This window comes from Neomonachus schauinslandi, chromosome 2, assembly GCF_002201575.2.
Source record: "Neomonachus schauinslandi chromosome 2, ASM220157v2, whole genome shotgun sequence".
NCBI lineage: Eukaryota > Metazoa > Chordata > Mammalia > Carnivora > Phocidae > Neomonachus > Neomonachus schauinslandi.
This window is the reverse complement of record NC_058404.1, coordinates 117,527,925-117,540,966: the sequence shown is the minus strand read 5'-3', so window position 1 is coordinate 117,540,966 and position 13,042 is coordinate 117,527,925. Positions and strand designations below refer to the sequence as shown.

The window sequence follows — 13,042 nt, the reverse complement described above, 5'->3', positions numbered from 1 at the left end:
CCCATTGTACGGCCCCCAGGTGCCGCCGGCCTTTGTGCGGGAAGCCCCGGGCGGGGGGCTGATTCCCTGGGAGCCGGGGCTGAGGGCCCCAGGGCGGCGACGGAGGCCAGGGCGGAGGAGGAGGAGGAGGAGGAGGAGGCCGGTGGAGGAGGAGGCGAGCCGGGCGGAGGAGGAGGAGGAGGCCGGAGGAGGAGGAGAGCCGGCAGCAGCAGCGGCTGCGGCGAGAGCTCGGGCGGCCGCCGCCGCCGCCGCCTCCTCGCGAGCGCCGCGCGCCCAGGCCCGGCTCGCATGCGAGTCACGTCCGCCCCCTCGGCGAGGCCGCCCCGAGACGCCGGCCCCGCCGAGTGATGAGAACAGACGTCAAACTGCCTTATGAATATTGATGCGGAGGCTAGGCTGCTTTCGTAGAGAAGCAGAAGGAAGCAAGATGGCTGCCCTTTAGGATTTGTTAGAAAGGAGACCCGACTGCAACTGCTGGATTGCTGCAAGGCTGAGGGACGTGAACGAGGTCAGAGCGCTTCTCTTATGCCGCGAAACTCTCCCTTTCCTCTCCCCCTTGCTTTCTCTCGGGCTTCCAGGGACTGGGGAGCAAACCCTGCAGTGTCACCCACAAATACCAAGAGGGAAGAGGGAAGCTTCACAAATTACTGGAGCCTCTTCAACATGGCTGACAAATATAGTTTTAATTCCACCCCCCCCCCCCGCTTTAAACCTGTAGTTTTGTGTTCTCTCTGCTCTCCTGCTAATGCTCCTCTCCTTACCCAGAAAACTTACCTTTGTGACTCCGACCAGCCGGTTTCCCGGCCTTTTATCCTCAGGAAAGTGATATTTTTATTTGCTTTCCTTTCTCAAATAGTTCAGCTTTGGGGGGCATTACTTTTCCCTTGAATCCTCCCCGACCCCCTTTCCTTCTTGTAAGTCAGACCAGTCTCTCGTTTAACCTAACCCACCCCGGAAAGAACTCTGACGGAGTGTTTTTCGACCCTTTTATCTGTTGTAGGGTCTGGATCTGGGTTTGCTTTCGCGTCCGCCCCTTTCTACCCCGGTGTCCGCTTTTTGGGGGGCGAACTAAGCGAATGTCACGGGGAGTGGACCTGTAGTACACTAAGTGGGGTTTTGTTTTTTCCTAAGTCCGCGCGTTTTGCTAGTGGTGCTGAGTGAGAGAGAATAGTTTCTCTGGTCCCCCAAACAAGACCAGATCCCACTTTTCTCAAGGTACATCAGCTCTGCAATGGGCTGTGCCTTCCAGCCTGGGGAGTGGGTGTAAGAGAATTTGTGGGCAAATCTGTGTCCTGGCTTTGTGCTTCTCCCGAATCAGCTTCGTTTGGTTCCCCGGTAAGTGACAGGCAGACACAAAGGCAGGCGCAGGCCGGGGGAGGGGGCGGGCGGGCGGGAGGAGGGGGGCAGAGTTGAGAGTTGGAAGACTGCAAGGTCAGGGGCGCCGAAAGAAATGAAACCCAATCCCAGCAAAGAAACGGAGAAGTAGGGAGCTGATTTCTAACAGTCCCATCCAAATTTCTCTGTATCTTGGTTGCTCTCTTTTCTTTGGTCTTTTATTTATCTGCCTCTCTCCGTGTCTCTTTTTTCCTCCTCCTCCTTCTCTACACACACACACACACACACACGCACACACATACACACCACACCACACACACACACACACACACACAACACACACACACACACACACACCAGTCTTGCCGAATCTTTTCGCTGGGGCTGCTTGTCTAGTGTTATTAAGCTAACAGAGTTTCTATGGAGAGTTTTCTACCTATGACAAATAAAAGTGTGGCCTGGATAGACTCCTGGGAAGGTCGATTATGAAATATAAGCGTTATTTACTGGCTATTGCTTTCATGACATACATACATAATCACTGAGTGATTCCCCCTCCCCCTTCTTCATCTAGTGTTTAGGAGTTGAAAGAAGGGTTATTTTCCAGTTGTTTGCTTAAAATTTACTGAAATATTTTTATATTTTCCTGTGTAGGGAATAGGATACATCCACGAATTTAAAATCTGAAGTCTCATAATGTGCTTTTCCCTCTCCAGTAAGAGATAATAATGGCAAATCCAAATAAAAACTATTCATCAACAAATAATCCAACATAGGAGGAAGATTGTTCCTTAGGGGAAGTTGGGATGTAAAGAGAAAAGATTGGTTTGCTTTGCTTTGCTTTGGTTTAAGACTGTAGGTATTGTTGCCTGGTTAATGAAATCATTTATTTGCATTTTAATGGAAAGTTGAAATGCTGGAGGAGAGTTACATTCTTTTACATGTTTGCATGTGTGTTTCATAATAGGTTCGAGGTAGAATATAAATTTCATCACAATATTGTTTTTTTTTTTTTTTTTAATGTTATTAAGCAGGGAAGTGTTAGTAAAGGACTGGTAAGTCAAACTTAAGTTTAGAAGGCATGTATATGATTAAAAGATGGACAGAAGGAAGAGCACAGTAATGGACATTACTCCATAAATCAGATTTCCAAAACCATTTGTCCTCAGTAGTTCACTTTGTAACTCTTTCTATTTTGATCTCTGAAAAAGCGGTTAAGTTTAATCATTGATACTGAAGGTTATTTCACATGATTACAAGGGCGTATTATTACTGATCTCTGGAATAGAAACAGCTCATTTGGTTAGTTCTTATTTGTCCTAAAATAATAAGGAAAATACTTAGGAGTTTAGCATAAATGCTTACTATTCATTGAGAAAACTGATTAATTATTGCAGTAATTCAGAGTTAAAAATAAACAGTTCCTTTTGCTAACAGACTAATATTTAACTGCTTTTTTGGGACTTTTCAAATGTTGTGGTTTATGCTTTCTTCAAGTTATTCAGCTAATAATGGATATAGTATTTTCCATTCATATTGGTAAATAAGAATACCTACATTGGTTAATATTTATTGTGACCATGAAGATTTGTTCTTTCATATCAAATTTAGACTCTTGTTATTTTATGTATCCTATTTGTATGCTGAAAATAGCTGTTAATTAATATTGTATGAGGGGCTTAAGTGATTATAAGGAGGAGATGCACATTATTCACCAATTTCAATATAAGTACCACTTTCTCCTTTATTATAAAAGAGAAATTATTTGAATTCCTTCTTTCATTTATTATATGTGTGATAGTACCACCTGGATGTTCTCAGAATTTCATAGGACAGAATTGTCTTGAGCAGTTGAATTTTATGGAAATGATAGTGGACAATAACAAGATAGAACTTTTTCTTAAACTGCAGTATTGTTTTCCTTATTTTCTTATTGAACTAATGGTTAGTGAGAAATTAACTTGGAATGAAGAAAGTCCTTTGTTTTGTTTAAATTCAGAGATTTACCAACTATGGCTTTAATTATATTTGGCATTATGCTGGTCCATGCAAGGAGTCAAGGGGATTGATAAGATTTTGATGCAGTGGCACATGAAGGTAGACATTGGCAGATCTGCATCACTTCCAGAACAAGTGAAATGCACCTGCCAAGGAGTTACTATGAGAGACTTCCAAAGTCCTGTTTAGGCACTGGACTTGTTGTATCAGGTAACAAAAACTGGAGTTAATGTTTTGGTTTCACTTGCTGAAGTTAAAATTTCTCTACCAATTCCTCCAAGGCTCCACCCACACACAATGTTGTAAGCCAGTGTCACTATTGAAATGTATTTCCTTATTTGCTGATCTCAGTAAGAAACCTTTCTTATAAGAGTTTCTGGCAGAAACTCTTTTCCATTATGTCCTGGATCCAAGTTGGTAAATTCTTATGAATTCTTTGAAATTATCTTTAAATAAAACATCATCAAAAGCTATGGATGTTTCACATGTTAGAATATCTAATACTTAGAAAGATTAAACCTGCTTTTTTATGCTCTAATTCCTTCTTCAATGAGTTCAGTTGTTGTTGCTTAATAGAATTTAATAGTCTTACCTAGCCATCTCCGATTACTGGAGGGAGCCTTCTTTGTTTTATAAACAACTGTATAGACAAGGTAAAGCTTTGGAGTGGCTGTCAGTGTCGGTTCATCAAAATAACATTTTCCTCAATGATGATGCCACCATTGCACACTAGTTCTTAAGCATAGTAATGGCACCAAAGCCAGTAGCAGGAAAATATTTTACAAGCCAACTTTACAATTGGAGCCGTAACTGTGGGAGAGTCGTTTTGCCAAGTAGAGCTGGTGGTTATCTTGGAAATTGTGCTGAAGAACACAACCACAAATGATTTTGCCAAATATACAGTATTTACTTGGTCTAGATCTCCAATTTCTGTTTTGAATCACTGCCAAAACTCAGGGAATACCGTGACATTATTTAAGGAGGTTATATAGTACATCTGCATACCTTGGTGTATAGTACAAGATATATATACTTTGGTATACAGTGGGAAAGAAGAGTTCCACAAGAGGAGAGGGTAAAGTGAGAGCCCTTGAATCAGTGTGACTGCAAGCCAAAAAGAGTCTTAAGTATCTGCTATTTCCAGCATTATTCCGATCCTAGATTGTACATTGCAGAAAATCCCTTACTTAAGATAGACATATAATCTTTTCGCAATAAAATAGATTTTGGTTGCCCCTTCCAAAATAGTAAATTCTATCAGCTTTGATTTATGCTTTCTCCAGTTGTCATGAAATGCAGTTAAATGTGCCAGGATTCAAGAAGTAGAAATAGATAGTAGGTGAATTTTCAATATTTTGTGTAAAAACAAACTCAGTGATAATGTCAGCCTACCTGAAGTTTTAAGAATTTGGAACTCAATATTTTATATTTACTCAGGATTGTTACTCAAACTGATTTGAAATCAAGCTCCAAATAATCTGAGAATTAAAATTAAGAGATGAATAAATTAAGATGAAGTGTTTTTGGAGGACAGGTTAGGACATAAAATGAACTGGTCGCTTCACTAAAAATACTATAAATATTCTTTTAAATTAAATTTATGGTTCCTGGAAGAGAGGTGCTGATTTCTACATCTATTTATTCCATAGTAGAACTTAGTAGTGTTCTACTCAGTCAATATGTAATGAAGGGAGTGCAAGCTTCCAGTTATAAGATGAATAAGTTCTGGAATGTAATGTGTAATACAGATTTCTCACCACACGCACATGCAAACTTTATAAGTATGTGAAGTGATGGATGTGTTAACTAACCTTATTGTGGTAACCATTTCCCAATATATACATATATCAAATCATTACATTGTACACGTTAAACTTACATAGTGTTATATGTCAATTATGTCTCAAAAGCTGAGAAAAAATAATGAATGACCTAGAACTGGAAAAAAGTAATGTCATTTAATTAGAAAATATATAATCTATTTTCAATGGTAATGGTGATGATGGTGATAATGATGGTAGTTTTTCCTTAAATGTAACTTCTATAGGCTATGGCTAATGTTTCATAAAAGCCATCCATTGTAAACATACAGCTTAATGATTTTTAGTAAATTTACACAGAGATCACATATTTTTAATTGAAATTTCTATTGAGATATTTGTAGATTCAGATACAGGTATATGAAATAATAATAATTGGGCATGTACCTTTTGCCCAATTCTTCCACTGGTAACTTTTGGTAAAACTATAATATCACAACCAGGATACTGACATGGATATAGTCTACCAGTCTTACTCGGATACCCCCAGTTTGACTTGGACATTTGTGTATTGTATATTTGGGTCCATACCATTTTATCACACTATCAGGTATCTTTAAATCTTTTTTCCTGAAAACAGAAGAGTTAACCCAGTTCTACTTCATCAGTCATGTGATTGTGCTACCATTCCTTATCAAAGTGCATCAGAATGTAGGTTTTTGTTTACTTAAAAGTGTTTTTGCATAAGATGGCCTTTGTGTTCAAAATATTTTAAGTTGTTTTAATAACTTACTACATTGTAACTTATGTCATTAATTCTCTTCATGACTCTAGAGATGGGTATTATTATCCTCATCTCAGGTGAGCTAACTGAGGCATATAGAGGTTGAATGACCAAATTCATACAGCCAGTACATGCCTTAGCTAAGGTTTGAATTAGGCAGCCTGTCTCTAGATCCCAGCCCTTTAACCACTATGCTATTCTGCCTCATTACTATCAGTAAAAAAGTAAAGCTGTAACGTAGGCTATGCAGGGAAAGTCCTAAGAGGAGACTTAAAATGCACACAATTGTCTACATAAAAACTGGCACCCGAATACTCATAGCAGCATTATTCATAATTGTCAAAAATTGGAACAACCCCAATGTCCATCACAACTCATAAATGTATGAACTGTGGTATATCCATATCCATACAATGGAATATTATTCGGCAACAAAAAGGAACGAAGGGCTGATACATGTTGCATCATAGATGAACTTGAAAAGAAGTAAACAACAAAAGGCCACATATGATATGATTTCACTTATATGAAATCTCCAGAATAGGCAAATCTAAAGAGGCAGAGAGTAGATTACTTATTGCTAGGGGCTGGGGGGAGAAGAAGGGGGACTGACTGTTAATAGATACAGAGTTTCTTTTGGAGCCTAAAAATATCCTGTAGTTAGATAGTAATGTTTGCACAGCTCTAAAAAAGTACCCAATTGTATACTTTAAGAAGGTGAATTCTTTTATTATATGTGAATTATATCCTAAATAAAGTAAAAATGCATATAACTGACAAGGTATTTGGCATTCAGAAAGTATCTCATGTCTCATGCAAAGAAATGTAGGGTGCTATTTGAATTGAATTGTATGGGGCTATGCATATCTTTCTAGAAACATGGCACCAGTGAGTTTTTTAGGATTTGTCCCTATGAAATTAGGATTTTTAGTTTTGGAAACACAGGGTGAATTACTTGGGGTTGGTTTTATTTTGAATTTCTAACTTAATGTAATTCTAGATACCAGACATTCTTCTTGTTGAGCAATGCTTCTCTCCTTCTTTATTCTGATGAGAATGTTGATTTGCTGCCAGTTGGATTCCATAGTTTGGAACTACGACTATAACTAGGGTGGGGGAGATTCAATTATCTGCAAGCATTCAACTTTAATAATGTATACATGTTATTGTACTCAATAAGGAAATGCCTTGGCTTCATATAATTGCTGTAATCATTATTTTTTCAAGGAATCACTATAGAAGTGGCCAAAAATTCTACTTTTTAAGAGTGTGATTACAGCACTTACCTGTAGGTTTGTTGTGTATTTGCAACAGGTACAAGTTAGACACTCACATTAGAATCTTTATCCTATCAAGCTGATGGAGCGATTGTTGGAGAAAGCAGTAAGGTAGAATATAGGTCTGGTCGTCCATATAGGAGGAATGAAAAGCTTCCTTGTTTTTACCCTCTCTTATTTCTGTTAATACTTTGTGAACTACCTCAGTTGATAATAGGTTTTTATAATAGTATCTCCATAATATTCAAAAGCTGTTCACTGGGTTTAGTGTGCTATTCCATCTTTGCTTTTTAAATATACTCCCAAAAATCTTAAATTTTTTCAAGTAAATTAAAAATATAGGAGATGAGCTATTTTGATTTGTTTATATTTTTAGCTTTGTTCTTTATAAGTAATTTCTATGGAAGATGCCCTATATTCAGAAGTAAAACATAGGGCTGTGAATTTTTGCTGATGGACTGCTGTCTTCAGGGAACAGAATTGGCTATGGTCAAGCATAGACATAGCAGATCTCCCATCAAGGCATGCCATACACAGTATTGATATTTTTCATTTGCTACTTTTACAATTCTGAGATTTGTTTCAGTTTGTTCTGTGAATGCTGCAAAGTAATGATAATTTTTGTTACTATTGTCGTATATCATTAGCCATTGCTAAAACCTGCCTTTTCAAGTTGCTTGCTTTCTTGATAGAGCATTAACCTAGTTTCTATGTCCAGATTATTCTTTAATGAAAACTATTCACCCAGCTCTCAAGATGAGTTTTTATTATAGTATTTCTCCTCAAATTGGTATATTTTTCGTCTTGCAATGTAGAAGAAAAAAGGCTTAAATAATGATAGTGAAATCCAGAGGATATAACATGATCCGTCTCTGAGTTATTCCTCCTATTTTTCTTCCCTGTCTACATTAAGAAACAAGGGCAACCATTAAAAAATACCTTAATTATTAGTTTTGCTGCTGCTAAAGTAAAGTGCCAGAATCTGAAAATAATACGACACCACACCCAGATTCCATCCCTAACATACCGTCTTGTTCCTATTAATTTATTTTTTAATCTGTTTGTTCTTTCAGCACTTTTTCCATTTTTTGTTTGATGTCTCTTACTTTGAAGTTATAGAATTTTCATATTTGCCATTGGCTATAAAGTTCTCTCAGCTCTTTTATAATCTCTCATGATTTTTGCATTAAAAGGATTACTTTTATACACCCTCTAATTAGTTTGGCTGATTATTAGCTTTTTGTTTGTTTTATTGCATACATCATAACAGAACAAGAAATCACTTCTGCAAATAAAGTGATCATTCATAAAATTAGAATAAGCTTCTTAAAAAGTGAATCCAGTTATTGAAACATTAATTCATTTACATTTATATTTTAATGTACCAAAGAGAACCGGTGAAAGGAAAAATACCGTATATGGATACTTTTCAAACATGAAGGAAGAACAAATTTTCCAACATCAGACTAACCATGTAAATTGTTTGTTTCAGTAAAAAGAGAAGCAGGTACATTTTAGCAGGAAAGCATATATTTTAAACTTTATACTCTAGATTTAATCTAGCTTTATTCCAATATAGCCACCCGAGTGGTTATTTTTTTTCTCCTATGAAGTTATAACATATTTAGTTGAAAGTAAGACAAAGTTGTACTTTTATTTTTGGAACGTCTACTACATCATAACTTGGAGAAAAACATACTGGCGGGAAGCAAAGCTAGTAGACATTTTGCTAATGGCTTACCTTTTAATACCTATAATTTACTTATGTTTTTCTACTGAAACACATGAGGTAAGGACATTTGGTTATTAACTTTGGGAACTGAATTTTCAATATTTTGAAACTTATTTACTCTCAAATGTGATTCTTATATTTCAAGTAGGAAATTTTATAGACATCAACTAATTTTAATATATAATTTAAAAACATTTTTTACCAAGTGTGTAGGCGATATAGAATATAGAAATTTAAAATGATTTAAAAAATGCTTGAGATTTTGTTGAAATCAGTATTTTTCAAATCACTAGTTTAATTTACTGACAGTTTTGCTTCAGTTGGTTTTTTTTTTTTTTTGCATTGTTATAATATGTCATGCTTTAAATAAAGCTGAAGGTTATGGGAAACTTTCCATATTTAGGAGTAAAAAACTTGATATTGACATTTTTCTTGAATATTGGTAAGAGCTCAACCCCCTTAAGAAATGGTTTACTTGTTTCCTGTTCATAAACCCATTGTAAAAGATGCAATGAATATAGATGAGGGTGAAAATTAAAATAAGACAGGTAAAATACTAAATTGCATTTCTCTTTACTCAAATGTAGCCATAGGATACTTATTGCTGAAAGGGTCATGTTGTAATTTTATTTGGATGTAAATTGTCATTTTGCAAATCATTTGCCTACTTTGAGTACCTCTGTCTAGTAGTTGTATAATCCTACCTCTCATGATATTTCAGTTCACACCAAAGTTAAGTGAGCAAAGATAAAGGAGAAGTCTTGGGATAAGAGGAGGTAGAAAGTGCATTCAGAATGCATTGTTGAGATTTCAAAACTTGCCCCAAATTTAATTAGAAAAGGCGGTTAATTGTGATTCTGTACTCTGGTTGGGTGCTGTTTAAAGAAGGAAAGGAATACAATGGGGCTTGGTCATGTCTCCTGTTCTTCCTCCCATTAATTTTTTTGGGGGGAGGGGCAGAGAGAGGGTAAGAAAAGGAAAAGATAAAGAAAATAAATCACTCTTAGAGATAGTTCCTTGACAGGCACATGCTCATTTTTAGGGCCAAAGAAAAGGGAGGTTTTTCTTCGGAGCTTGTTGATGCTTTCTCGCCTTCCGATTACACGCGGTCACATCAACATTTGACACGTGGGTACCGTGCGCATGGCAGCGCTATTTACAAACACCATCCTAGGATTCCAGAGACTCTTATGTAACAGCTGAGAGAGTGCAGGCTTTGTGTGTCTGTGGGCGGAGGAATCAAACAGTTTAATTCATAGTCAGGGAGCCCTTGTCTGGCTCTGACAGGGTCATGAACCAAAGATCAAGGTGTCTAGGTCAGGATCCGCCCAATACGCAGTTTTCCTACCAAAGTCTCAAAGGCAGTGCTTTAATACCAGATTAATCTTTTTTTCTTCCTTCAGCAAATGGAACCAGTTATGCCCAACTTTTTTTTGTGATTTTGGTAAATGTGGGCAAATCGTACGTTGGTTCTGGTTGTTAATTTGCAGTGCCACTGAGACTGAAGTGTACTTGCCTGCCACTCAGTCTCATAAATAATGCCTTTTTTTGAAAAAAGGTGTAGTTTTGAATTTGTAATCATATTCAGATGCAAGACAATTCATAATCTGACTTGCCAGATTAGACAAACTACAGAACACTCAAGAAAGTGATTAATTGATCATCCTCATCCCTTCCTGCACTGACCCCTCTCCTCTCCCTTCCCCCTCGCTGTTCAGTTCTTCATCACACCTCCCTCAGCCCTCCTCCGCTTTTAACTCTACATCAAGACTTGGGTTTAAAAAAAAAAAAAGTCTCTATACTTAGGGAATTGCTTTTCCTTTCCCAGATAGATTTTTAAGAGTTTTTCATTCATATTTATTAATAAAAAGAAAGTCTTGAGTTTTAAAAAAAGTTGAAGCACACAAACTTAAATTAAAAGTTAAAGTACACAAATTTAAAGTGCTTCCAGTGCTTTTCATTGCAAGTTGTAAGCTGACTGGTTGGAATCTTTAAAATATGAGTGAACTTTGGGGGTTATTTTTGGGGTTTTTTTGTATTGCATCTAAAGATCATTTTAGATGGACATCACCATTGATTTTCCAAAAATAGAAACCATCATAACAAAGAATTGAAATTAGATAATCAAAAAATGAACTCCTAGTTAATTTAAAAGTTGGTCTGTTTGAACTCTTCTTTCATAGAATTTTTTTGTAATTATACTATCTGTCTAAAAAAGGAAAAACTAGAATCTTTGAAATACAGTACATTAAACTAAAGGAATTTATTTAACTTTTAAAAATAAAGAATCTTTTCCCTAAGAGATAAACCAAGCACCAAAAATCCATTTTGTTTTAAGTACTGTTTGGCATAAGAGAAGTTCAAATCTGAAATAATTTAGAGATTATCTGTCCAAATTTATTATTTACATATGAGACTTAGAAATTAAGTTTTAGCTGTTTAACATCTGAATTTGCTCTCATTTGGAAGAAATTGCCAAAAGAGTGACTCATTTAACCAACACAACAAAATCTAAGGATGGGCATTTTTCATCCCTGGTGATGAGTAAAAGTTCCTTCTGGACTTGAAAATATATGATTTATTTAAAATATTTTGTACATTTCTAATACACTGAATTAAGATATGGTGAAAGTAGATTATAGGCTTACAGAGATTCTTTTCATTTGCTTTATTTGCTTGCCTTTTTATTATTTTGGCCTAAAGATAATGTATTCATCTTAATCACCCTTGGCCTAAATAGTGAAAGTTTGCGTGAAATTACTTATGAGTACCCTTTTCTAAGAGCAGTGCCAATTCTGAACATTTGTGGGCTTTCACAAGAATTATCCTATATTAGAACATTAATATTTTCCTCTCAACTTTGTTGGACACTTAATTATATGTGATCATAAGCTGAAAGTGCTCAGAATTTGATAAAGGCCATAAATTAACGCATTTCTGCTAAGAGAGGGATTTAAATATAACTTTCACTTGATTGTACTTTGGTTTCACTTGAAGTGGCAAGCATGCAATAAAAATTGATTTATTCAATGGATGGACGCCCTTCATAAAGACGATACTTAGTTGCAATTGTCTTAGTATTATAAAATATCAAAATGGTAGATTGAATGTGAAAGATATATGCCAAAAAGCAATATGAAATTTTAGTTTATCCCCTTTCAATTACTGCTGTGTGTGTGTGCATGTGTGTGTGCCTCTGTCCACATGTATTTTGGACTTTTGATATTGGTTAAGTCCTCTTGGTAGAAATGGTTAATTAAACAAACCACAGTAAAAGTTTCTGTCTATGAATATAAAGTGAAAAAATAACTAATGTCATGCATCTTTTCAGATATCATGAAGTTGCACAAAATCCTCAAGTTCATTTGTATCAACTGCTTTTATATGGCCCTTTTAGAAGACAGCTGAAGAATCAAATAGGAGCTCACCCAGAAACAGCTGGCTTGGTGATGTTAAGATTGGCGCCAGGTGTTCCCTCTTCCCATCTGGTCAGGCACACATGGCTCTAATGTTTACACACACTGTTCCAGAATTCTGAACACCAGTGATGCAACAATGGGGGTAGAAGGAGCGAGCGGTCTATATCTCGTTAATTGTTTAGCGACCTGGATCGTGAATACTGATGCAGGATAAGAAAGCACTGATTATAATAATGCTTGACTGGGACAGAGGGGGATGAGGTGAGGGGGCATGGTAGATGCATAAAGGAGGCTTTCCCCCAAACCCCGCACACTGTTATTTTAAACTGTTGTTACCACTCGAAAGGAGCTTTCTACTTTGGACTTAAAATAGTAGCTTTTAACCAGGACAAGTGACTAAGGGCTTTAGTATCCAAGGACTGAAGGTGATGAAGCTCTTAAGAGTGTTACTCTCTCTCATAACCAAGCTGACTCAGACTCTTTTAGAAGCTATTGTGGCAACTTAACCATCTCTAATAAGTTACTGCATACCTGCATGGAAACAGTTGGAGTTAGAGCTGCCATTTTCTCATGTTTTAAAATTTTTCCTCACTCATTATTTGTTTTATGTTTGAAAATATCCCATTCCTAGTACATATAGGAATGCTTCCCAAAATCACTGAATAGGTTTGGGTAGAACTAATTTGCTTAACATTATACTCTGTTTAAGAGCCTATATCTGCAAAAACATGGGGGGA

At 36.7% G+C, this 13,042-nt stretch overlaps 1 protein-coding gene across 1 annotated transcript in view; it reads left to right on the top strand.

Moving 5' to 3' along the window:
* Positions 1-354: 354 nt before the first annotated feature.
* The window catches only part of TET2 (tet methylcytosine dioxygenase 2), a 138,946-nt gene continuing 126,258 nt past the window's right edge, over positions 355-13,042 (top strand). The window contains exon 1 of the mRNA XM_021680410.2: positions 355-508. The gene's annotated coding sequence lies outside the window, so the exon portion shown is untranslated. The remainder of the gene's footprint in view (positions 509-13,042) is intronic.